This window comes from Mustela nigripes, chromosome 7, assembly GCF_022355385.1.
Source record: "Mustela nigripes isolate SB6536 chromosome 7, MUSNIG.SB6536, whole genome shotgun sequence".
In the NCBI taxonomy this organism is placed as follows: domain Eukaryota; kingdom Metazoa; phylum Chordata; class Mammalia; order Carnivora; family Mustelidae; genus Mustela; species Mustela nigripes.
Window position 1 is genome coordinate 91,361,067 of NC_081563.1, and position 5,486 is coordinate 91,366,552.

Genomic DNA, 5,486 nt, shown 5'->3' on the forward strand with positions numbered 1-5,486 from the left:
GTGGTGGATGCACCATAAAACCCCAGGGCACTTGGAAAACAGTTTGTAGAACCATGGCCCTTCCTAACTTCCCAGTTGTTGAAAGTGAAAGCTGGAGTTCAGATGGCGAAGTGATTGTTCTTCCAACACATTTGAGAGTCACCTGGCTAGGTAATGTTGGACTCACACTTGACACACCCCTCGCTGGCCTGGGACTGGCATTGAGTCACATCCCTAAAATCTCCTTTGGGCCAATACGTTAGCTTTGATCATGTGCACATTAAGCTGCCTTTTTCACTTATATATAATATATCCATTTATTTTATAAATATATATTAGCTAGCTCCTATGTGCTAAGAACTTTTCTGGGTGCTTAGGGACAAAGTGGTAAGATAAATGAATAATAATCCCTGTCATGAAGGGTTTCATTCCAGTGAAAAAGGAGAAAGTCTGTAGACAAGACAAATTAGTAAAATGTACGGGATGTTAGGTGCTGAGAATAACTAGGGAAAAGGAAAGGGAGTGATGATGGAGGAGGGAACACTGAAGTCATCTAGAGGAAGAGCATTCCAGGCAAAGCAACAAAAAATGCAGATAGATACCTACATGGCTTCAAGTATTATTTAATGGCTCTTGGTCACATTATTGTGGTGGTCATGGGTATGAGAAGATAAGCAATTGAGTGTTAAGGGAAGAAGATAAGCAGATGGGGCTCCAGGAGGCTGGTGAGAGGAGCATCAGAGACTAATGAGATGGGCAAAGGTCCTGCCCTTGGCCACTGTGCGGGCAGTAGAGAGTGGTAGCTTTGCCTAGGAGGTGAGTGTGATAGTGTCTAGCCTTCCCAGTAGAATGGGCTCAAAGAAGCATAAGGTGACTGCTGCAGATGCGCAGGTTGCCACCCAGAAGCCCTCCCCTGACCACTGCAGTGCTCACAGCCTGACTGTTAATGCACCGTTATGTAGGGGTCACCTCTAGACCCTGAAGTCTGCCTCTGCTAGGGCACAGAATTGGGAAGTCCCTATTTCCGTGGACCTTGGCTACACTGTTCAAGATCAGCTGTATCAGTTATAAGCAGATATTGGGTTTCTGATGACGTGGATGGGTATGTCACATTTGGCATTTGATAGATCTCGACTGGTTTTGAAATTGGTAATTAGCATATCTCTATTTGTTCTAAACTTGAGTATGAAACAGAGGAGGAATGGTCTACAGGCCTCCTTCAAAACAACCCATAAGAACTATGGCTTATTTCCCAGCTTTTCTTGTGGCTAGTGGTGTGTGGTATTGGCCTGGCTGGCTTCTGAGACAGGTCACCCTGTGACTGGAGAACAGAGCAGAGCAGATGATGCCAGCCCAGGAACTGTGACCCTCGTTTCCACTGGCAACCTGCATGGAGACAGAACCTAGCAGCAGTGTGTCCAGCTCTGCCAGGCTCCTGGGACCATCACCCAATGACCAGACTCTACCCTTCCAGCAGCTGCAGGAACCGAACCTCTGCTCCACAGGTCTGTGGGGAGAGCCGGGCCTTCCTGACTTTCTGGAAACTTTTTTAAGAAAGTTCTCTAGGGAATGGATGATTTTTTTTTCCCATTCAAGGTGGATGGACAGCCCCCAGCAAGTAGATGGTAGATGGTGCACGAGACATAAGTCATCAGTGGCATCCTTGTCTTGCCTAGCTTACCTGAGATTATTCTATAACAACAGGGACAGAGTTTCATCAAAAGCAGCCACAATCTGATGTAAATGCATTTTGGATAACTGATTAATATGTCAAAATATTCAGCTCCCAAGGTATGATAAAAATAACTTGAGTTCTCTCTAATTTTATGATTTAGCATTCAAATGACTGATCTAAATTCTTTTTCATAAAATCCAATTTAAACCTGTCCCCTTCAACCAGTGGTTTTGGATGGTATCTTTGATGAGCCCTGAATTTGTATGGGCCAGAATTCATGGAGGAAGCCACATGTTTTGGAAGACTGGAGGTTCATGGGTTATCCTCACAATAGCACTTGCATCTGTATATTAACTATCATTTTTATAACATCAAAGAAAGCAGGAAGTCAGGTACATATTTGCTGGGCAGTCACAGCTCCTGCTGTATGCTTTAAGGGATGTGCTCTTTCCATACCCAGGCAGAAGTTTAGTTGGGTACCCTGTTGCTCATTTCCTCTGTCCCATGGTGGTGACCTTCCATGTGAATTCACCCTCCCAGTTCTGATATTACTTCTACTCAGCTCTCAGTGGAATTCAGCTTATCCTGGCCTCCTCAGAAAACAGAGCCTGAGACATATAGAGTATGTGCTCACCTTTTATTGTGAGTGCGATCCTTAGGAAGTGAGGGAATTGGGGGAGGTGAGGCAGGAACAGTGGGGAGGGAATAGGAGGTATGCCAGCTGATTCCTGGGTGTGCCTGGCATGTTCAGAGAGGCCTTAAGAAGTTTCTGTGCCTCTTCATTCTTGATTTTGGAGAAGGATATGAGAAGAATGTACCTGTACCTCCCATCCTCCATGGGTAAAAGTCCCCCTGCCCAGCCCTGACCAACGCCCCCCCCCCCATGCATTATCCCTCCAGACTTTCAAAGAACCATGTGTGATTCAGATGCCCTAAGGCTTCATGGACAACTGGGAAATCCTGGAGTGAGTGTAGAGGGGCAAGTTGTGGGTGGAGGAGTGCTGTCCCTTTGTGTTCCCAGGCAAGGAAGGGACAGAAACCATTGGTGCAGCCTGCAGCAGCTATGGCAGCAGGGACCCAGCTCTAGACACAGGTTTTCATAGGCTGGGACCAGTTCCTGAGATGGGGACTAGAGAGGGATGATCTGGCTTAGCGTTGTTTTGACACAAGGCTTCGTAAAGACAACACTGAGCACAAGTTGGGAAGTAGTCAACCCACATGATGGAATACACTACTAAAAATCTATCATTAATGGACATCGCAAACAGAAACATCATTCAGATCTAGTTAATATGGTCCTGGTATGAACTTGACTGATCCTTGAACATGGAGTTACTGGAACTGTGAGTGTAGGACAGTCAAGAGAAGTGTCTTCACTGTGGCCCTTTTATTTTTATTTTTTCATTTCTCCCATTTATTAAATAATAATTGAACAATATAATTGTATATATTTGAAGTGATCACGGTGGTCCTTCTATCGCTCTGTTTCTGGGAAGTCCATGGGCTGCAATACCTCACAGGGTCTATTTCCACTGTATCTGAGATGAGGGATGAGTTGTGAGAACACGAACACACAACCTACACATGCACACACACTCACACATTCTTACTTATACTCTCACACACTCATACACACGCACACAAGAGTGTTAGATTGAATTCCTTATTTAATTAGCCAGCAAACAATGTTTTATCAGAGTTAAGGGAGCCATAGGATAGAGGATGGAGTGCTGCATAACTCCATGTAACGTTCCTTGGACCTGGCCTCTCCGGGCATTTAGCTGCAGGTGATTATCCAGTCTTGGTGAGGTCTTGTCAGATCTGGACAGCCCAGTTCCTTTTCTTTTTGTATATTTTGATCTTGACATAATTTCGGACTTAGAGAAAAGTTGCAGGTTTAGGATAATTAACTCATAATAAACCCCTTTACCCTCATTTACCATTGTTGACATTTGCCACAACATTTTCTGTGTGCATATCTAATGTTATTTTTTTTCTGACCTACTTGAGCAAAAGTTGGAATCATTGTGACTTTTACTCCCAAACATTCTGTATATGTTCCCAAGAGCAAGAGCATATACATTCTTATTCACAGTATATTATCAAAATTCAGTAATAACATTTTTTATTGAAGTATAATTAATGTACAGTGTTTTATTAGTCTCAGGTATACAATATAATGATTCAACAATTCTATACATTGTTCATCAAGTGCTCATCAAGATAAGTGTATTCTTAATTCCTTTTATTTAAGTTTACCCCACCTGGCATTGTGCACTAACATGGGTGAGGAAGAGGAGCTGCTAAGGATTGCCAGAAAGCTGGCAAAGATGGCCAGGAAGAACATGGAATGGGCCCTTGATTTTCTGAAGAAGCTGAGAAGCTATCAGATGTCCATCTAGCTACTCCAGACAATAAGTATTGGAGTCACCATTAATGAAATCTGCAAGTTCTGGTCAAAGAGGTAGTGTCTGTGGCCAAAGTCCTCATCAAAAACTGGAAGCAGCTGCTATACTCACCTGGGCCCCCCAAAGGAGAAAAAAGAGAGGAAAGGAAAGGGAAAAAGGGCTTGACTGTTCTGACTGGAAGTCAGAGGCAGGACTTTCTCCACCAAGGAAAAAAATAAGGTAGGAGTCTAAAGACAGAAGAGACTCTGTGGACTCCAAGACTTCAGCCGCCTTCTTTCCAAAAAGGCCATTGGCAGAAAGATCAAAGAGCAGCAAATCAAAAGCAGAGAGTCCCAAAACCCCCAGCAGTCCCTCAAACCCTTCCCTCCCATCTTCTTCCTGATGCTCTGCTATCTCACAGGGGACTCTGTGTGGGACAAATGTGTGGAGATGCTCTCAGCAGCCTTGAAGACCAATGATGACTACAAGTACTATAGAGGTGACTGTGACAAGATGGTGTCAGAAATCAAAGATGATACCTACCAGGAGCTCAAGAGCATGGACATGAAGTACTAGAACTTGGTACATGGTTGAATCAGCAACCTCAAGGACTAGGAACCCTAGCCTGAGGAGGAATGTGCTCAGGGGGGCCATCTCTGCTGGACTCATTGCCAAAAGTATGGCAGAGGAAATGGTCACTGATGAATTGAGGGAATTGAGGCATGCCATGACCCAAAAGGTTACCTGTTAGCACCGGATAACCAAGATCGGCAGCACCACCACTGACTTCTTCCAGTGCAGCATATACAAGAAGCACAGTACCTAAAACCAGGTGCAGTTCATGCAGTACTGATGAGCTCATGACTACTTTTGTCTTATGCAATGAATGTGGCAATCACTGGAATTTCTGTTGATAGAAATGCCAGGCAGGAGTTAAGTGAACAAAGTGAGAAGAACAAAAATAAAGCACAAAGGCATTGTAGCTAGAGGAAAAATAAAAATTAAATTGAAGAAAAAAATTCCCTGTATTTTACTCATCCTCCTACCTACCTCCCCTTTGGCAACCACCAATTTGTTGTCTGTATTTAAGAGTCTGCTTTACTATTCATCTATTTTTTTCTTTGTTTGTTTTGTTTTTTAATTTCCACATATAAGTGAAATAATGTGCTATTTTTCTTTCTCTGACTTATTTCACTTAGCATTATAGCCTGTAGTTCCCTCCATATTATTGCAAATGTCAAGAGCTCATTCTTTTTATTGTTGAATAATATTCCATAATATTTATAGATATCACATCTTCTTTATCCATTCATTGGTCAGTGGACATATGGGTGCTTACATATCTTGGCTGTTGTAACAATGCTACAATAAACATAGAGGTGTATATATCTTTTCAAATTAGTGTTTTTTGTTTTCTTTGAGAAAATACCCAGTGGTACAGTAAT

General features: G+C 43.0%; 1 pseudogene; it reads left to right on the forward strand.

The window, feature by feature from the left end:
• The first annotated feature begins 3,911 nt into the window (after nt 1-3,911).
• Nucleotides 3,912-4,955, forward strand: LOC132022633 (transcription elongation factor A protein 3-like; annotated as a pseudogene).
• The last annotated feature ends 531 nt before the right edge of the window (nt 4,956-5,486 follow it).